Source organism: Garra rufa, chromosome 9 (assembly GCF_049309525.1).
Source record: "Garra rufa chromosome 9, GarRuf1.0, whole genome shotgun sequence".
In the NCBI taxonomy this organism is placed as follows: domain Eukaryota; kingdom Metazoa; phylum Chordata; class Actinopteri; order Cypriniformes; family Cyprinidae; genus Garra; species Garra rufa.
The window spans coordinates 46814506-46837398 of record NC_133369.1 but is presented as its reverse complement, the minus strand read 5'-3'; the positions used below and the strand labels follow the sequence as shown (position 1 = coordinate 46837398).

Here is a 22893-nt window from a genome sequence, read left to right as displayed (position 1 = left end):
TCATAGATAGACAGAGCCCAGCTATCGCTAACAATTATGACGAATTGTGTAAAGCCCTTCTGTCAGAGTATACTCTGTATCAGAACCCATCTGCCTCTCGTTTCTCAGCTTTCCGAATCAAGCAAGGCCGTCATGAGTCTCCCAGAGAGTACTATGAGCGCTTGAGGAAAATGTATTTTGCTGGTAGAGATGACCCCAGGGCAGAGGAGGATGTCATGTTTAAGAGTTTGTTTGTGAGTAATCTATACCCAACTGTTAGAAAACCACTCATACTTCTGGTAGATGTTGACCGTATGTCTGCAGGAGAACTGAGACAGCTTGCAGTGCGAGCATGGGACAGTGAGAGGGTAGGCACAAACAGGAAAGACAGAGAGCCAGATACATCTGTGCTCGAACCAGGAAATGACTGTAAGGCTCCCCTGCAAATGGAAGTGTCAGAACTTCCCAGGAACAGGTTTGTCCATTCCAGCAATCTCCAGCAGAACAGCCAGAGCCCTAGGTTCTCAGGTTACAGGGGACATAACAATCACAGACATGCCCCCAGAAAGGAGAGCAGGCAGTGGGAGGACAGAGAGCAAAGACAGAAGAAGGGTAGAGATGGCTATGAGAATGGCCACAAACATTGTAGTAATTACAGAAGTAGGAAATCTAGAGGAACTGAGAGTAAGGATGCTGAGAACTTAGCAGAGATCCAGCACCTACTTCGTAAAGCCCTCAAAGACCTCAAGTCAGAGGAGAATACCTCCACTGACAGACACCTGGTCTTCTCAGCATAACCAGGTTCGGGGCCCCTCCCCCTCCACCTAACATCAGAGTGTTGACAAGAGACATGGGGAAAAGGGGGGGTACCCCATAGTTGAACAAGGTCTATCCATGCCAGCAGACACCCAGCCCTTGTATCACATCAGACATCACCTTCAACCAAAGAAGGGTTCTTTACTTTCCACTTCAGTTTGTTTCTAGTTTAGACTTTTCAGTCAGTGTCTATAACCTACAAGGTTATAATTTTGTATGCCCATGACAATCCCTTTGGATGTCAGGTAAAGGGGGGTCAAGCCCCTATGAGACTACTGATCAACTAGTTTACTTCCCACATGTAAAGTAAAACATTGCAGATCACAGTCAGTGTTGTTCTAATTTGTTGTTGTCAGTTCTAACCAATCTCCCTTACAAGGGATCCTTCCGAAGAAAGGTGTAGTTGATTGGACCTATGAGGCAGCCCTCCAGAAGCAGCTTCAGATTTTAGACAGGACACTCAAATTTACAACCTCCACTGCTGGTCAATATACAGCCCCTTGAGTCGCACCATTCACTGGGTAGCCAGGATAATGAATGTCATACAACATGACCACTCTCATTAATTGGTCTGTATATTAATGCAATACATACTTATGATTTGAGTGAGCTTTGCTCCCAATAATTAGACAATATAAACAATCTTGTCATTTGTGGTACCAAGCGAACAAGTTGAGGATTCTCTATTCAGGCATTGCAAGGAACTATGTAAACATTGCAGGTGCACGTAGCTTACAGCTTCAAGAGTGCCATACCAAATTATGTCAATCCAGACATTTAAGGAATTGGTTTCCTGCTAAATCTGCCCAAACAGTTTTGATGTTTACTCTTACCTTGATACTTTCTGTAGAGATCTTAAACATAGCCTTTAAATTATCTTTAGGACAACTTTTCCTTACACCTATAGGAACCTTCTCTAGAATGCTGTTTAGAAATGATTCTCATGACCCACTCATTTAGTTAATTTAGCTCTATATGTAACATATTGAGCCAAATTGTACTTGAATGCCAATGGTCAGATGGAGGAGGTGAGGTGTGTGTGTTTTGTTCCTGCTGTTCCTTTCAGTGCATCGCCCAGATCAACGACTTCAGGTCCTCGATCAAGCCGATCAGGGGGGGATGTAGTGGACCACGCATTCCAGGGCCCAGTTTATGGCGAGGGCCCCTCCCTGGCCACAATAGTGGACAAAGGTTTGCTACATTTTGATTGGATCTTGGTGGACTAACATAAGCAAACTGTCCAACGCCATCAGATAAGGATGCCAGGACAACTGCCAGACACCTCTTAGAGGGCAAGAAGAGACCTTTGGGACAAAAACCCAGGAAGAACAGAACTTCCTATTGGTCAAGACGCAGTTTCTGCCCTTCACCCACCTTGATACTGTTTCCTAAGGTTTGGCCTGTGGTGGCCATAAAAATTCCTTAGGATCTCCAGACGCAGCACGCAGTGGGGGAAACAAAGAGAGATCACAAGGATCCATCCAAATCCATTCATAACTGTGTTTTCAAACCTTGAACTGATGCGAACCATAACACACACATCTTATACTTATTCAGAGAAATAAGTATTCTCACTGACAGCGATGTGTAGTGCAACATCTTACACAAACTCAGCTGTTAATGGACAAATGAATGCATGCATGACAGTTCAATCTTTTCCCATCATGTTTGGACTTAATGTGTTCATTACATGACCAAATGTTTTCTGATTGTGTTTTTGAAAATGAGAAATGCACCAGTAAAACATTATTGACACCTTTTTTAACTTTGTGTTTGGACTATGCAAATGACTTCCACAAGAGGAAAGAAGGGTGGGCTACCCCATGTCCCCCGCTCTGATGGAACCAACCAATCACAGCATGGAAATGGAGAAGCACCAAATTGCAATCTCCTCCTCATCGGAAAGTTATAATAGGTACCTCTCCAAAAGTTCTGAGTCTGAGTCCCGTAGGGGAAAGACAAAACAGAGCAACTAAGTACTGAGTCTGAGTCCCGTCGGGGAAAGACATAACAGTTACACAAAGTTCTGAGTCTGAGGCCCGGCAGGGTAAGACGTTAACAGATCAAACTTCGTCCTGAGTCTGCAGCCTGTGAAGGAAGAGACTACAAGTGCTAGACGCAGACAACAACGTAAGAGACAAAGGAAGGACCACCGTCTCATTAAGAATGACTTGCAGAGACTGGTACGCCTACAGCAGGAAGATTGGAACATACAGGACATTGAGGAATTGATGACTAATATGATGATTAATTGATGTGTAATGGTAATTACCCAAAAAGTTGTATAAAAGGTCTGAGGAGTAAACCACTCTTCAGATGCTGACTGCATTAAGCGTAGAGGATACCTGATTCCCTAACGAGGGACGCTTAACAGCATCTCCAATATTGCTGTTGAAAAGTTTGATTATATAACAAATAGCTTAGCTGATTTTTTATTTTATTTTTGCATTTAACTGCTTTGTATTGTAACCAATAAATAATAATTTTATTGTTACTAGTGCCTCTCGTGAGATTTTACTTATAACTATTAAATAAACCTTAACCACGAACAACCACAAGGGGAGTCTTCTACGTCATTCCTGAAGGACTGCAACCTGCGGGCAGGTGAGTAACTTTTGGTTTTGGCTAGATTTGACTGTCCTTACCCTACCTGAATAATCATAGGGTTAAAGGTGATAAACGCACCATTATTGAACACCATATATTTGATCAAATGCTCCAGCCCTTCAGTGATCCTATAGAGGTCATGTTTATGGATCCATAAAAGTACAAAAATATAGTTAAAATTTCCTAAATGTTTTATATTTATAGTGTATTGCACAGCGGTGTGATATTTACCCCTGAAAATACAGATTAAAATTGGCCATGTGGTGCAATAGGACTTGGTTTTAAGATACTGTACAATGTCTGTCAGCCTTTAGTGTCAGAAAAGATTGAGGCTCATTAGTCAAATAAGGCCAGTAGCCGGCGATATGCACATAGAATGTAAAATGACAATAAACTTGCACAAAATAAATAAAATTAATTGCTTGTAACAATATAAAATGTACATTGGATGCAGAGGTTTAACTTGAATCTTTTCTGAGTCATTTACCTGTAACGTTTCATATAGCAACTTCATTAGTTTATAAATATAATAATATTAACATTCAAACATACATTACAATACACATAAGATACACAGAACAAAACTAAATCTTACTTAAAACATTTGCAGGTTGAAATAAAAGCACGTACTAGTAATTTTTAAATGCACAGTAATCATCTGGGGCAGCAAATTCAAAAGAGAAATTACCATAAGTAGATTTCTTTCTAGGGATTGTGAAGGAAATATAATTAGATAATCTAACTGTATATGCATTAATATGAAGTTGCAGCAACTTTTAAAGATATTCAAGTAATAAACATAAAATAACTTTACAAATAAAGATATACCATTTCCTGTCTTGTATGCAATTAGGTCCAAAGAGAGAATAATTTCCAATGATGAATTTGTAAGGTGCAACAGTGTTCAATCTATTTGCTGAATGGAAAAACACATCTTTCTATGTACCACGTCACCATAGTCAAACAAGGATAAAACAGTGGTTTCAACAAGATATTTCTTGTGGTAAACATAGATCTATTTGGATACATAAAACTCTTGGATACAAAAAAAGTCTAGATTTAACTTTCTTCTGAAGATTAATTATATGATTAGTAAAATTTAAAGAGCTAAGATATTTATTATTCTAAGATATTTATATGAAGATACTACTTCAATTTTGTCCCCTTCAAATATATAATATCTTTATTACCTTGTTTTTTTCCCAAACCGCATTTCTTTTGTTTTTGTGCTATTTAGAACTAAATTTAAGTAATTTAAAGTGTACTGTCCTCAGCATAGCTTTGGTGTTTGTTTTGACAGTCAGTTAATTTTCTTCCCCTCAAACAACTCTGAAGACAAGAAGTTTGTTTGCCCACAGGTCTTGGGTATGGAGTGAAAAAAGTGATGCTGTTGCAAGGTTAAAGATTACAGAAATACACTGATTAAAGAGAGCCATCGTTACTGCTGTCGGCACGGAGCACTCACTATTTCCTGTTTTCACGTGAACACCAGAAATCACAGTTTAACGCAGGGATGCCCAACCCTGTTCCTGGAAATCTACCATCCTACAAAGTTCTGCTCCGACCCTGATCAAACACCTGATCCAGCTAATTAATCTCTTGGGTAACACTCAATAATTACAGACAGCTGTGTTGGAGCAGGGCTGGAACTAAAGTCTGTAGGTAGGTAGATCTCCAGGAACAGGGTTGGGCACCCCTGGTTTAAAGTAACATTAAATTTGCCAGTAGATGGAGCTCTAAACCATTAATAAAGTGAATAGGAGATTTACTGTCATTAAACAATTAAACTTAATAACACTAAACATGTTCAAATCAAACTTTTTCCCAGCACAATCCCCGTCTGGTGTTTTGCATTAAAAGCTGAAAACCTACAGTGCTTTGCAAAAGTATTCACACCCCTTAATTTTTTTCATATTTTATGTTGCTGCCTTTTGTTAAACAGTTTTACAATATTTTGCCCACATCAATTTACACTCCATATACCATAATGGCAACTTCATAAATGTATTAAAAATAAAAACACTGAAATAAGTACATTGCATAAGTATCCATACCCTTAACTCAGTACTTAGTTTGATTGAGGTTGGCCACATGACCAAAAAGCTCAGGTCCATGGAGAGTTACAGTGATGTTTGTCCTTCTGTAGGTTTCTTCTATCTCCACATATGATCGTGGAGCTCAACAAGAGTGACCATCAGGTTCTTGGTCTCTGTAACAAGGAGTGGTGTTGGAATCCATGTGCAGCTTTATTGATTTACAATATAGGTAAGACAGGCAATGGTCAATCAATAGCGTAAGGGACAACGTAGGCGAAATCATACACAGAGTCCAGGCAGAATGTTGGGGCAGGCAGAACAGAGAGTAAATCCACAAGACAGGCTGGGTCATGAAGGCAGGCAGCGAGCAATCGGCAGAGAAACAACAGTCCAGATTCGCAACAGTTTCAAACAGAAGATAAACACTCAGCAGTGGCAGAACAAGACTTCACAAGGAGGGTAAGGAGAGCACAGCTAAAATAGTCTGAGAAAATGGCTGACACCTGTGCAGGTGATCAGCCCCAGGCACGGGGGTTTTGGGAAATGGAGTCAAAAATAGTCAGTATTCGGGTGTAATGGGAGAGATTATGGGTTCGTTGGTGGATGGCAGCGAGAATTATTCATATTGACAAGACGGGGCATCAGCCTTTGTTTTCCGCAAGCCTGGACGGTATGTCACAGTGAAATTAAATCGTGTGAAGAATAAAGCTCATCTTGCCTGTCTGTAGTTAAGTCTCTGGATCAAAGATTCCAGGTTGCGATGATCAGTTAGCACTGTAAAAGGGTAGCCTTATGCTGGAGCTATTTTTAAATAAATGAGCACAATAATGATAATATTATGTATTGGCGATCTCGCAGGCTGATGATAGGACCAACATTATTGTAGCGGATTATTTACTCACCCTCCATGCATCCTAGGTGTATATGACTTCCTTCTTTCAGACAAATACAATCAGGGTTATATTAAAAATAGCACTCCCAAGCTTTAGAATGGCATAGACTGAACAGCGTAGACAAGTGTTTCTTTCCATCAGTCCAAAACAAGTCGATCCATAATAAAAAGTGCCTCACATGGCTCCAGAGGGGTCAGTAAAAGTGATCTGATGTGTTTTTGCAAGACAAATATCCATATTTAAAACGTAAGAATCACATTATGCTGCGTTCCAGGCAGGTTTTTGAGCTTATAAATCACAACTTCTAATCACCACTCACAACTTTGTAGCATTCCAGGGCAAGTCATGCCAAACTGCCTGGGCGCTTTTGTTATTTTTATAATATTAAATTGATTGCATCGTTATAATTGTCCTAAACTCTATTTTTCCACTGTGTACTACTTGCATAAACACTGCACCTTTAAGGGTACACATTGGTGTTTTACGGGCTATGTTATGTCAGAGCTCGGAACTGGGAGTACATCGATCTAGTACGAGTTCACGGGTGGGAAGTCACGGGTTTGACTGCCGCTCCAATGCACTTTCACAGGTATAAAGTTGGAAAAACACAGGTAAGGGGTTGCCTGGTTCATGGTATTAATCTAGTTTGCTGCTTTGGGAAGGGGTCTGGCAGTACAAAAATGTCCTCTAAGATGTTTTCCAATTGAAACGCAGTGGGACAGCTAACCAATCACAACAAATTGTTTTTTTGGGAGGCAGACCTTCATCAAACCCAGAACTAATCAAGCCATTTGTTTCAGCAAAAATGCATTTTTTCGAACCACCAAGTATGAGCGCATGTTCTAGTGCACCCACAAAACAAAATAAAGGCTTTGTAAAAGAGCATATAGTTTAATTTACAAAATTTTATTAGCTACGGGACATTTAAAAAACTGTTTCTTCCCCTTAGTACAAAGGGCCATAAGCCATTCATCTGTAGAAGATAGCTGGCAAATGGCACTTTACAGCAGTTTGCATTTACATCAGTTTAGATGTTCGTCCTTAAAACCAATGCATGACTTGGGAAAGACTAATAGACACAAATAGTACTGACGATTATGTTGGGTATATTTCCATATGCACCAAAAGGTACTACTCGGCTGGAATGAGTTCAGATATTGATGGTTGGGTAAGTATATATTTGTTGTCTGTGATATAATAACACATTGTTATTTACATTGCACACATGCAAATTATAGAAATACATCACCTAAAAACTTAGGCCACTGAATATATATAACTTGCTTTGTTTATGTAAGAGAAATTAACAATGGATTTCCCCATCAAATGCAATTTAAAGAAACATGTTTAAAAGGACTTTTGGATGACCAAAAACCGATGCCCATTCACTTGCATTGGAGGAGGGACATTAATAATATAAAAAGTTAATTTCTCTTTAGATAAAGAAAGAAATTATATAATCAGGGACCTATTATAAATTATCAGCTGATGATAATCTTTCTTTTTTGGCTAAACTTGAGTGAATGGTTTTGGATGAACCATCAATTACAGTAGTCTGATAACTGAATAATGTTTGTTGTGCTGAAGGTCGCCAGGTGTGTAGTATGCCAAACACAGTGATATTAAGAAGACAGTAGAATACATCCCAATAGAGGTATTGTAAATTAAGTAGATTACTAATTGGGAAACATTTTGCACAATATTTGTCTTGCTTTAATGTGTTTTAACAAAATGTTATAGTTTGTTATATATAGGTCAGCAGCCCTTTTGAACTTGTAGGCATGGACCTTAGGGAGGCTAACCCCTACTGAGGATGGACATGAATATATCTGCATTTTGAATGACTATTTTACAAAGTGGCCCCAGACATACCCTCTCAAATCGAAGTCAGCCAGTGAGGTTACAAATTGCATCGTGAAATTCTTCTACCAGTTTGAAGCCCCCAAAAGAATTCTGACTGATCAGGGAAGGGAATTTGTCAATGCTGTGTTTCATGATATATGTTGTTTTGAATGAAAATATGTTTTTTTTTCCCCCATTGTATATATATACAACAATTTAAATATTAAAATGTTGTTATGCAATTCAAATTAATGAACAATTAAAATATATTTGGAAATATTTATATTTTATTGCACTATACTCCCTTTACCCCTCATGAATAATTTTCTGTACTGTTTTAGTTTAGTTTATTATTACAAGGACAATGCATATTAACATGACAAGTCAAAATATGCCAGAGTTAGCCAAAAGGCTAATTTTCATCTGCAGTCCTAGGCCAGATGTACAACAGGCAACCTAAAAATACAATGCAAATACAACAATTTAATCAAACATAACAAAATATAACATAATACAACAAACCCTACAAATTCCAAAAACAACACAAAAAAATTAATGTTGACATATGTCTGTACTGTAATGACTGAAATTACTTTCAGATAGAGATGTATCCACAGTTTTGGGGATTAAAAGGAGCTTGTGTGCACCCTATCATCCCAAAACCAATGGGCTGGTGAAGAAATTGAATGGGACAATACAGAGGTAATATGTGGATTTATTTTTGTTAATTCATTTTTCGTAATTGTTAAATGTTATTAGGGAACACAAAACTTAAGGAAACCCTGTTGCATCTCTCTCTCTCTCTCTCTCTCTCTCTCTCTCGTGTATATATATATATATATATATATATATATATATATATTGTGTTTGTGACTTGACAATGTGATGTCTGAAAAACCTAGGGCCTTGGATAAACTGGACAAAAATACAAATTACAACCAAGCACTCTCCATTTTTCCTCATGTTTGGCAGAGAGGCATGCTACCTTTCAGAAATCCCAGAGGACTACTAGGTTTAAGAAAATAATCAAGTTTTATTATCTCTACCACTACCTAAGGAAAGATTTTGATGCTGTATTTAAATAATTAACCTTTTTGTTATAATGTGTTGATTGACGATGCATTGGAAGTCATTGCAAAAGAAGGAGGCATTTTCTGGGATTAAATGGCAGTAATAATAAAAAAAAAAAACATTGGGCACTTAGCACTGGGGATCTAGTATGGGACAAAATATTCGATCCCAGCAGCGTAAAGGGGGGAAGCTTGATCGTGACTTCCTTGGTCCTTTCATAAGTTGAGGGAAAATCCGCTGACCTTGTGGATAGCTGTGGCAAGGTCAGTACAGATCATCTAAAACCATATATAGAGGAGCAGACAAAAATCCCTTATAAAATAAAGTAAAAAAAAAAAAAAAAAGCACCCAAGTCTTCAGTATATTGACCACTTCACCTCTGGAGAAGACATCACAACCACTGCCAACCGTGCCTCCTCTGCCTTAGCCACTTTCATCATTACTGGCTGCTCTGCCACCAGCACCTTCTCTGGCTCTGCTACCTCCATGATTACTGCCTACTCTACCTTAGCCACCTCCATGATTACTGGCTCTTTTGCCACCAGCGCCTCCTAATTTTTTTGGGACATAGGACGAACTGCGTCCAAGCAAGAACTGGAGAGTGAGCTAAAAGGCACAGTTTAACAGTGCTTTCAAACTAGCTTGATATGAGAATGTAGTAAAGTGTTGTCAAGTTAGTTGAACCCAATTATGATAGATATTAACAAACACATTTTGTGCACAGTTTAGTTGTACACACACACACACACACACACACACACACACACACACTTTTTTTGGTTGACATGACATCATCACTAGATGCTCATGGTGAGACTTTAAAAAAAAAAAAACACACACAACAACAACAACAACAAAAAACTGATATATTATCAACACATTTTAGCATAAAGATGATGATGCACCAAGAGTTGTAATGTGTGTAGTGTGTTGTTAAATTACAGGTAATTTTCCCAAAACTACAGTACAGAAGACAATTCTGCTGGATCCTGTGAAGGCAACTCCATGGAAGTTAACAAGATGCCTTCAATCCACAAAATACAGTAGGCTAGGCGTTTTTAAAATTGTTAAAAATCCACGAGTTTGTGAACAAATTTATAAACTCTTAGTTCACAATTCCAACATGATCATGCTTGTAAAATATCTACTCATTGTACTTATACATATCATTACAAGTAATCACCATTTTAACATTAATGAAACACGTTATTGAAACATTTAATTTAATTGCCAAAGCTTAACAGTACTATCTTCTTTTAATGAAGTACCTTTTACATTGTTAGTTCTATAGGCAAATACTTTGCATAATTGATTAATTTTTACTATAACATTCATGAACGGCAAGGGATGTTCTGTTGAAAAGTGTTACTTTAGTAACACAGTACTTGAAGACACAGCTTTGTCTCTTTGGTATACTCTACTACAGATTTACTTTAGATCTAGTTCGAATCAGAGGTCTCAAACTCAACTGCTGAAGGGCTGCAACTCTGCAGAGTTTAGATCCAACCAGCTCTTACTCACACCTGCTTGGTTTCAGTTAATCCTGAAGACCTTGATTAGCTGGATCAGGTGTGTTTGATTAGGGTTGAAGCTAAACTGCAGAGCTGTGGCCCTCCAGGAATTGAGTTTGAGACCAGTGGTTTAGATGGTTAAAGTATAAATGGCAATATATCAGACCATCCACATGTGCCATTTAATTTAACTTGATATCCAAATTATGCATTTTATGCAATTTTTGTGTAACTACAGAAATGACATATCTTGGAAAATAATTACATGCATGGTATGGCCTTCTTTGCAGGGGCCCTTGGCGAGGGGGGGCCCGTCGACGCCCCTGCTTCTATGGTTGCTTTTCTTCTAAATAATCTGGCAGAGATTTGTCACTATTGTGTTTTACAAGATAAGGTAAAGCCTACAGAGAACGGATGTTGCTGCATACTTTATAAAATGTTGGTGTAAAAATGAGTGCTTGTGTATAGATGGTTTCTCTTTTTTCCCAATTTTAAAAGCAATACAAACTTTATCAAGCTTTATTCATGTAAGAATATTTACTTAAAAATATGCAATAATATCTAAAAAATAAATAATATAATATGTAAAGGAAGGTATTATGTTTCAACTGAAATGATGTTTACATGGCTCTTTTGAGGTTTTGAGATTTTCCTATGTTTGATATTATTCTACAGATTCAGAGTGCAAGATGCAGCAGGTGGTTCCACCAGGACTGTGATGAGATGTTCCTTTGTCCAGCATGCTAACTGCTTTACTTTCATCATCTCTCCAAATGCTGATCATTTAAAATAAACCTGTTGTGATTCTGGCTAAGAGATTTTTCAAATGTGGATATAGTTAATAATAATGTAGTATTTGATTGTGTAAAAGGGGCACTGGACAGTATATGTTTATAATTGGCCTTTTTCACAAAAACAAAAATTACATCAGCGCAGGGTAAAGTTAGTTCAGCTACAGATTATATATGCCCTAGTCTCAAATAATGCTTCTTAACTTTACTGTTTTGTCTGTTTTCTGTGTTCTTAAATAATCAACAAAGAAACAACATTTTACTTGTTTGTAATTTATATGACCATCGCTGACTATATAACAAAATAATTTGCTTAACATAGCGCCGGCTGGTTTCTGTTCTGCATTTGAACGTATTTTCTCAATTTACTCAGTCATTTCCTTCGAATCACTGCACGATGATAAATTATGATAGCATTTATATCCAAATTTATATCCAAGAATAAATTAAAAAATTCTGAGTTGATTCATAAACTCAATACAACAACGTAATCCCGATCCAATAGAAATAATGCCATTAATCGGAGTCATCTCTTGTTTAGTATTACATTATGTAGGTATATCCATGGGCACATTATACAAAGTACATTTACACCGTCATGTTGTTAATGCAAATGAGATCAAGTAGAAAATACAATATCATTTCAATAATAATAATAATTTCAAGTTCGATCATAATGCACAGCCAGCACCGACAGAACGGCAAAACTCAAAACTAACTGAATTATAAGTGCTAACATTCAGAATTAAATAAACATAGTATTTGTAATGACCCAAAGCTGACATAAAAGTTTTGGAAGAAATGTTTGCTATTTGTAGAGTAAAACACTTTTGTTCTGAAAGTGAACTACTCCTTTAAGTACAGTCTGCTGTCACCAGAAAAACTTTTACCCTGCAAGCGCCAATCCGGAAGCCAGAAACGAAACACAGCAGTGTAAAAAAGGCTTTTTATTTATGATAAATGACCAACTAGAGCTGCATGATCATGGATAAAGTGAGAATCACGATTTCTTTTTCTTTCTTTCTTTCTTTAATCTTTTTCTTTCTTTTTTTATCACGATTCTCCCACCATCATTCTATATGGGAAAAAAACAAAACAAAATAACTATTAATTTACTAGAGGTTCTGACAAAATTCGAATGGGTGCAGATGTATAAAATATATTCAATATTCAATAAATTGTTAAAAAAAAGTTTTAGTGTATGTAGTAGGCTATGCTTTATGATTGAGGAGCGTGTTTGCGGTCACTAATCATTTTACATAATATACAGATTGTTATTTTAATTTACTACAGTATTAAGCGTAAAACGTGTTAGTGCAACAACATTAATACTACTACTAATAATAAAAATTATTGTTGGACTTGAATGACTCAAATTAAGCTCTACAAATAACCCTATTAGAAGTTCAAAACTAATTTTTGTTCCTACTTTTGTCAGTGCACAGTATATATCATAAGCCGTACACAAGAAAATGGACGCGCGCTTTTCAATTTGAAACACGCAGCGCGCACTACCCCCCTCCCTTCTCCCCTCATTGGAATGTTACGTCATACTATAGAACTCCCACAAGCGCGCACTTTTCGAATCTCTTCAGTTCAGTGAGAATCCGAGCATCAGCGAAGACAATCACCTGAGCAGAGACTCGAAGTCTATCCAGACAGACAGTCGACAAAATATCTGAAAGTTTTACAGCGATACAGAATGTCAACTCACGTTTCTCCTTCATTTGAGTCCGTGGACCTCAACTCCAGCAGTTCGGTGTCAGCAGATGCTCAGCTGATGTTGAGTGACTCTACACAAACAGCTGGAGGAAAAACCACCGAGCCAACACGAGCTTCACAACAAGAGGCTTCTCCTGCAGCAGCTGCTATGGAGAACAGCCAAACAGGTTGGGAAAAACAATAGACTGAAAGATAAATAAAAACCGTAGGCATAATAAATTAAATTAGTAATAGGAAACACAATGAAAAAAACTTACTTTGTGGACATATAGTAATACACCTGTAAGTGTCCCACTTCACTAACTTAACCCAGTGTTCCTTATTCTTCATGATTTTTACTTCAGTATTTGACTTGCATCCTGTGTTGGTAATGTATTTTACCTTTTTATTTCTGTATTTTTTTTTTCTTAGAACAACATACCAAAAAGAGGAAGAAGAAAGGCATCCGCGCATTCTTCCGGCGAATAGGGAAGGCTATAATGTGGTGCACCCTATGTTGCTACGGGGATTACATATTGCCCCCATTTCCATGTGATGATCCAGCGGATCTCCAGCCAGGTTTATCTGGCCTTGAATGGGCGTTATCAATCGATCCGTGTCCATCTGGTATCGAGCTGACAGTTAACGCCGATCCGGCTGATCATGAGCCGCCATCGGTCTCAGGAACATGCAGTCTCGAGGTCTCACCTGACAGTGATCCAGAGCCATCACATATCCCAGGTCCATCCAGCCTCGATTTAAAGTTAACACTGGATCCAGTTCTACCCAAACTGGTTTTTGAGACAGTGAATGTCCCAGGACCTGTACCAAGTCTATCCAGTATCGAGCTGAAACCAGATGTGGATCCAACTGAGCACTGAGAACTAAGCCTTCATCTGACTCAGGTCCATCCACACTGGATTTGTCACGTTGGAATAAGGAGGGGTCTGGGTCCAAATGCAGGGAAGGTAAGTATATATTTAATAAACACAAATAAACAAAACCAAAAGGCCAACACGGCACAACACGACTTGAAACACACACACACAAATAAACAAAACTGAAACACGGTCAAAGATCCAGGAGCCAGAAACACAGAAACAAACCATACGGAAGACAGCATACAGGAAACAATGCAGACTCACAGAGTGGTGGGAGAGTGGAGATTATAAAGACAATGGTGATTGTGAACAGCTGTGGATGTGAGTGACGAGACAAGGGTGCACACTCAAGGGAGTGAAAGTGCCGGGGGAAGGGAAACAGCGACCTCCGGAGGCGGAGGGAAAACCCACAGCCCAGAGTCATGACAGTACCCCTCCCCTACGAACGGCTTCCAGACGTTTCCTAAGGCCGAAACAAATCTGGAGGGAGGTGGAACGGGGGACTGGTGAAACAGGGGGAGGGATGGTGGGCCAGGCCCGTGCAACGGAGGGATGTGAGCTGGTATCGCCGTCCGAGGAACATCAGCGGGCACTGCCGCCAGAGGAAAACCAGCAGGCACTGCCCCCAGAGGAACGCCAGCGGGCACCGCCGCGTCAGGAACAGAGATAGCGGTCGCCGCCGCGTCAGGAACAGAGATAGCGGTTGCCACTGCATCAGGAACAGAGATAGCGGTCGCTGCCGCGTCAGGAACAGAGATAGCGGTCGCTGCCGCATCAGGAACAGAGATAGCGGTCGCCGCCGCATCAGGAACAGAGATAGCGGTCGCCACCGCATCAGGAACAGAGATAGCGGTCGCTGCCGCGTCAGGAACAGAGATAGCGGTCGCCGCCGCATCAGGAACAGAGATAGCGGTCGCTGACGCGTCAGGAACAGAGATAGCGGTCACCGCCGCAACAGGAACAGAGATAGCGGTCACTGCCGCGTCAGGAACAGAGATAGCGGTCACTGCCGCGTCAGGAACAGAGATAGCGGTCACCGCCGCGTCAGGAACAGAGATAGCGGTCACTGCCGCGTCAGGAACAGAGATAGCGGTCGCCGCCGCCAAACGGGGGGATGCCGCCTCCCTGAAAAAATTCCTCCCCGCTCGACCCATCTTGGGAGTCTGCATTCTGTCACGTTGGAATAAGGAGGGGTCTGGGTCCAAATGCAGGGAAGGTAAGTATATATTTAATAAACAAAACCAAAAGGCCAACACAGCACAACACGACTTGAAACACACACACACAAATAAACAAAACTGAAACACGGTCAAAGATCCAGGAGCCAGAAACACAGAAACAAACCATACGGAAGACAGCATACAGGAAACAATGCAGACTCACAGAGTGGTGGGAGAGTGGAGATTATAAAGACAATGGTGATTGTGAACAGCTGTGGATGTGAGTGACGAGACAGGTGTCACCGGGGGAAGGGAAACAGCGACCTCCGGAGGCGGAGGGAAAACCCACAGCCCAGAGTCATGACAGGATTCTGAGATGACACCTGTCCCAGGTCCATCTGGTTTTGGAGCAGCTGTTGGTAAGTCTACTGTAATTTTTAATCTGCTTTCTGGACTTCCATTTTACCTATTTGTCTGCTCTTTCACATGTGTGCATAATTAGTAAGTGTTTAAGATTCTGATAATTGTCTAATACCCTTTTCAGTATTTAACATATAATTGTTTCAGTATATTCTGCATTTTATATTCAAAGGACAAATGAAATGGAGTTAAATGTAATGGCATGTTTTATACAGCTGATAGTGGCAACCTGATGTAGTGTTGACGTTGCAAAAAAGAAAAAGAAAAAAGGAAATAACCATTAATATCAAAATATTTTTTTTGTCCAAAGTGGCAAGATGTGCATGCATTCCGGTGTCAGAACATTTTTTTTTTTTTTTGCAGTTCACGTAACATCTGTATTCACCCAATGTTCATAATTTGTAGACTCAGTATTTGACTTAAGATTTTTATTATTTCATTTACTTTTATATTTCTTTTTTTGTAGTACAACAATCAAAAATAAGGAAGAAGGAGAAAGGCATCTGTGCGTTCTTCCGCCGAACATGGCGGGCTGTTAGGCGCACAGCCCTCCATTACCAAAGAGGCAACAAAGTGTCTCCATATCCATTTGCCGTAGACCCAGTGGCTCACCAGCATCCAGCAGACCTCTAGCCAGTTCTATCCATCCCCTTTTGGGTGTTTACAACTGATCCAGGTCCATCTGTTTTTGAGCTGACAGTTACGACTAACCAGGATCTGGCTGATTCACACTTAACACTTGATCCAGGTCCAGCTGGTCTTGTAGTTGAGATGATGTCTGTCCCAGGACCATCCAGTGATGAGATGCCTGCCCCAAGTCCACCCACTCTCAAGCTGACACCTGACATGGGTCTGAACATTTCTGAACCAAAACCCATGTCAGGTTCAAGTCTTGAGCTGACACCTATTGTGGATTTGGCTTATCCCGAGTCATCATCTGCCTCTGGTCCATCCAGCTACAGGATGAGACCTGACACTGATTGGGACAATCCTAAACAAAAAATTGTCACAGGTCTAACCGGTTATTGGCCAACTGCAGGTGAGTCTACTGTCACTACTTTCATAATAGCTGTATTTGTTCCTACTTATCAGTTATCTAATTCCTTGTTCAGTATTCAAAATTAAACCTGTAGCATTCATTGTATCATGTCATTCTCCTGGTTTCCTGATTGCCTGTTTAGTCTGCTCTTAGCTAATGTACTGTAATCCTAATGCATTTTGTAAGAGCACATTATTTGAATAACTATTCTCTCTGCCTTCTACAGTTCATGTAAGGTAATTAAGTAGTGCTGATTTGTTGTTTTTGATGGGTCTTTTTTTTTTCAGCATCGTTTTCCTCTCGTTATGATGTGGGAGTGACTTTGGGACAGGGAGCCTATGGTTCTGTGTTCGAGGGGACTCGCAGATCTAGTGGCCAGAAGGTAAACCACTCTTGCTTTATTCACAAAACATTTAGTCTCATTTAAGTTAGTCGTTTTTGTGAAATTTGAACATGTAGATCATTGCAGATTATTTTGATCAAACATGTTTACATGTTAACTATTTGTCTCTTTGCAGGTTGCTATTAAATTCCTGACTAATACGGCCTGGAACAATTATATTAATGTGGTAAGTTGGAAAGACACTATATTAATAAATATATTTACATTTAATTTACATGAGTTCAAAAGTCCGTAAACACATTGAAAATCTAGAAAAAGTTTTTAAAAGGATGAAAAATTGTTATGCTAATGTGTAATTTGTAATGGAAAACATTTTCAATATTCTTCTCAGACTTTTCGACTCTGCTGTATCAAAATATCAGTATTATACATGGAAGAGAAAGGTATGGCAAGCCATTTTAGCCTAAAATATACTAAGCGTTACTTGTCGTAATTGCACTGTAATTGGAATTTTTACTAGTAATAATTGAATTAGAGAGCTTTCTAATTATATTTGTTACTAGTGAGAATTTAATTAGATAGCTCTCTTATTGGCATTGTTACTAGTAAAAATTGAATTATAGAGCTCTTTAATTTAATTGTTACTAGTAACAATGCAATTATGACGAGAAACACTTTGAATATTTTAGGCTAAAATGGCTTGCCATAGAAAGGTCAAAGCTAACCTTCAGTCAAATATGTGTCTCTAGCCTGGATCTGCGAAACCTCTACTGTTGGAAGTGGCTCTGAATGCGATTGTATGCGCACCTCCGAAAAGTCCCCACATCGTAGAAATGATTGAGTGGTATGATGAGCCAGAACGATACGTCATAGTAATGGAATATCCACATCCATGCGAGACCTTGCTGGCATTTAGCATGCGCCATGGAAGTCGCCTAGATGAATCCATGGCGCGTCGCTTAATACAGCAAGCGGTGCTTGCAGCCAAACACTGCATTGAACGGGGCGTTCTCCACAATGACATCAAGACTGACAACATGCTAGTCAACACAGAGACGCTGCAGCTCAAATTAATAGACTTTGGCTGTAGTAAACGTATTAACATCTGTTGCTCTAAAGGTAAGGTCACTTCATGCCATAATATGTCAGATATTGTACATAAGCCAAAGCTTATTTTTTCTAAAATAGCATACTGTGGGTGGCATTATAGTGTCTATAGATTTTCTGTTATGCTTTCTTTAAAGTAGATTTATTAGTAGACTTACTGAACTCTCTAAATCTCTTCCAATTCAGATTGTGAATGGGCAGTCAGATTAACAGTTTGGTCTTTGGCTGTAGTGCTTTTGGAGATAGTGAATGGAAACCAGCCCATAAGTGTTTCTATCTCCAAAGAACGTCATGCTTTGATTCCAAATTTCTCCAGTGGTGAGACAACAGCACACAATGACAATAACACACACATACAGCAGAATATCTAAAAATGGATATCTACAGTACTGATGACAAATTAACAAACTGTAACAAACAAAGGTTATTGCCCTTGTATGTTTACAAGTGAATACAATACTAAATGCAGTGTTTTTCAGAAACTGTTTTCATACATGACAACATGTGCTATGCAGTCATACAGAGAATTTATGACAATAATAATAATAATAATTCGTTACATTTATATAGCGCTTTTCTAGACACTCAAAGTGCTTTACAGTGTCAGGGGTATCTCCTCATCCACCACCAGTGTGCAGCATCCACCTGGATGATGCGACGGCAGCCATAGTGCGCCAGAACGCCCACCACACACCAGCTGACTGGTGGAGAGGAGACAGAGTGATGAGGCCAATCGGAATATGGGGATGATTCAGAGGCCATGATGGTCAGAGGCCAATGGGCAAATTTGGCCAGGATGCCGAGGTCACACCTCTACTCTTTTCGAAAGACATCCTGGGATTTTTAATGACCACAGAGAGTCAGGACCTCGGTTTAACGTCTCATCCGAAGGACGGTGCTTTTTGGCAGTATAGTGTCCCCATCACTATACTGGCATGCTAGGGCCCACACAGACCACATGGTGAGCACCCCCTGCTGGCCTCACTAGCACCTCTTCCAGCAGCAACCTAGTTTTCCCAGGAGGTCTCCCATCCAGGTACTAACCAGGCTCAGCCCTGCTTAGCTTCAGTGGGCAACCAGTCTTGGGCTACAGGATGATATGGCTGCCGGACTAACCAGAGTTTCCGCTTTAAAACTTGTACAGAATTCCGTGATCTGATAGAGCAGTGTGTGGGCAGGCATCACAGCAGGAGACCGACGTTAGGGCAGATTTTAGAACATCCATGGTTTAAGGCAGGACTGAAGGAAGGCAGAGGCTCAAGAGGCAGGTAGTGGAACAGTTTGAGGGAAGGCAGATAATAGGAAACTACAATCATTCTCATGAAAGAGCAGGTATAATGCATGTTTTATTTGACAGCTAGTGTCACTCAAAGGGGTCATCGGATGCGAAACTAACTTTTACATTGTTTGAACAATAATGTGTTTTGGCAGTTTGTGTACACAACCACCCTACAATGAATCCACCCAGTGGTATTTTTTAATCTTTAAAAGTAATATCCCCTTTTTAAAATCAGCTTCTTGTCGTTGTGATGAAACACAGTTGATTGACATGAGCGTCTTACATTAGACCCGCCCTCACCGAGCTGAAACAGTCCAACTCTGATCGCCATTGTGTGACTCAGGTGCAGAGTAGGGTTGGGTCGATAGACGATGCCATCGTCCATCGCCGATGGCCGATAGACATCACGATGCTGAGCAGGCATCGCGATCCTCCGCCCCGCCCCCGCCGCAGCAGCAACCCGCTCGCGAAAGACACACACTGAATCACACTATATAGTCAGATGAAATGCATGCTTTCAATTTCCGCATCTTTACTTAATTTATTATTATTATTATTATTATTATTATGAGGAAATAATAACAAGGAAGTTGTTAGCGATCACAATACAAATTACAGTGAACTCCAAACGAATTACATGAACTAGTTCGTTTACATTAATAAATGAGGCATACAAAAACAGCAGAAAAAAATTCAAAATAATTTTAATTAAATTAGATTAAATAAACTACACCAAATATGCCTTTTTCATGGTTTTACCATAACGAACCGAGCTTGGAACAAAAAAAAAACAAGAGGATATTTTTTTCCATCGAAATACAAACGTACAATACAAAGCCTATACATTATAAATAACAGTTTATCATTCAAATACATTGGGAATATGGAAACACTTGGATTTGTGCCAAATTACAGAGGTGCGTGAGCCCAACGTCTGGTATTTTTAGTTTCGGTTTGTTTTGGTTTCTTAACGTTATATATTTTGTTTCATTCCTGTTCTGAATACCGTTATATTTAAATGATTCATTTTGGAGTCAGGGTAACTGACTTATAGCTATGTTTATAGTGTTTATAATGTTAATACATAATAATATTTCGCTTGATTTGGTATTATTTCTGATATTACACTTTCTCTCTAAACATTCTACTGCTCATTAAATGCGTTTGGAGAGAGTGGGTTAAGCAGTAAGCAATCAATGAGAGCAATTTTGGACTTAAAGCTGACTGGTCGAAAATATGTTAAGGACCAACACACATCCTCCAGATACATCTACATAAACCCGCACTTGCTCTGTCTTGTATGCACGCATGCACTGTCACGATCTAATGCACTTGTTAATGCCGGATCTTTAAAAATCCGGCTCAAATTAAGCACTGGTGGAAACGGTAGGCTACAATTAATTAATTCTTTATGAATTAATTATTTAACAACAACCATCCCGCACTCCCGCCCTCTCCCTGCCCCCCGCGGACGATGCCATCGTCCATCGCAATGTTTCACGTTAGTCATCGTACGATGCCAAATTGGTCGACATCGCCCAACCCTAGTGCAGAGGAAGACTCTAATTGAGCGATTGAGGTGTTCTGTTGTTGGATGTAATAATGAACATAGCAGTAGTCATTTACTACCGACATCTGAGCCGCTTAAGAGGCAGAGGACAATGTTGCTTTCGTTTTTAAAAAGTAAAGCGCCGAGCCTATGTTCTTGTGAATCATTCGTGATGCAGCTTCACCCACAGCAGAAGTGAGTATAAGAGTTTTTTTATGCATCTTTGCAAATGGCCTTTCTTAATAATGTGCTTGTTGGCAAGTTTCGTGATAAACACAGCTAAATGCGGCTAAAGTAAACATTATGGCTTATAATCCCTCAGCAGAGAGGGGCAGGGCGAGCAGAGCTCGCATTTAAAGGCTCGCATTAACTGCATTTAAAGGGCCCATGCGATAAAATGAGCTGATATTTTGCAGATTTTGACAAGGTAAAAGGTTGTTTTTTTACACTACTATTGAGAATTTTTAACCAAAGTATATTAGAGACTTTTCATTAAGACCCTAAAGAATCATATGAACTTGTGGAAAATGGGCATGCGATAACCCCTTTAAAAATATTTTCTTATAATCAAAAAAATATGCAAAATGCTGCTGGGGTGTAAAGTCTTTAAATCGGTGCTCTTTGGTCGCGGGAATCTTTACAAATCTTCAAAAAAACTACTCAGACCAAGGCACTCAAAAATCTTCTTCAGGGTGTGATGAAGGCAAGTTAGCCGCAACGCGTCGGTGCATGGTATCTGTTTTTAATTGTTAAGCCATGTGAATAAAGGCTTTTTATTCTTAAGAAGATTTTTGAGTGCCTTGGTCTGAGTAGTTATTTTCTTATAATGTTTAGTACAGGGTACTACAGAAAATTTCTAAAAACAGCTACAATTTTCAATTCAGTTATTCATTTATAAGATAATCCTAACCAGTGAGTTCTCCAGTAAGAAAAGATTGCAGATGGCACTTTACAACAATTTCACCTTTGTTGACTACAGAAGGAAACAAAACTGTGGCATTGGATATTACACCTACTGCAGAGGTGACATTTTGCTAAGACAAATGTCACTATTCAATGATTGGTGGTCTCAAAAGTCCTGGATAATAGTGCAGAAAAAATGAATGAGAAAACAGTGGTCTAGAGACAAATAATACTGAAGATGTGACTGTATGTCTTGTTCGGAAAGCATTCTTTGGTGCCCTTTGCCACAGACGAAACAATCCAAGGATAGCAGAATTCAAAAATGTAATTTAGAGGAACAGAAAATTCCTAGGGAAGACCCTGTAAAGATTTTATAGCAGGGCTGCTCAACCCTGTTCCTGGAGATCTACCTACCTGCAGATTTTTGTTCCAGCCCTGCTCCAACACAGCTGTCTGTAATTATCAAGTGCTACTTAAGAGATTAATTAGCTGGTTCAGGTGTGTCTGTTCAGGGTTGGAGCTGAACTTTGTAGGATAGTAGATCTCCAGGAACAGGGTTGGGCACCCCTGTTTTATAGTATGTTGTATATTGCTGGCCACCAGATCTACAGTCGTGGCCAAAAGTTTTGAGAATTACATAAATATTGGAAATTGGAAAAGTTGCTGCTTAAGTTTTTATAATAGCAATTTGCATATACTCCAGAATGTTATGAAGAGTGATCAGATGAATTGCATAGTCCTTCTTTGCCATGAAAATTAACTTAATCCTGAAAAAAAAAACTTTCCACTGCATTGTTAAGAAGGCTTCAGGGCATCCAAGAAAGTCCAGTAAGCACCAGGATCGTCTCCTAAAGAGAGTTCAGCTGCGGGATCGGAGTGCCACCAGTGCAGAGCTTGCTCAGGAATGGCAGCAGGCAGGTGTGAGCGCATCTGCATGCACAGCGAAGACTTTTGGAAGATGGCCT

The 22893-nt window shown here is 39.5% G+C and overlaps 1 pseudogene; it reads right to left on the bottom strand.

Annotated features, from left to right (window-relative positions):
- Positions 1-19191: 19191 nt before the first annotated feature.
- LOC141343439 (5S ribosomal RNA) lies at positions 19192-19308 on the bottom strand (annotated as a pseudogene).
- Between the last annotated feature and the right edge of the window lie 3585 nt (positions 19309-22893).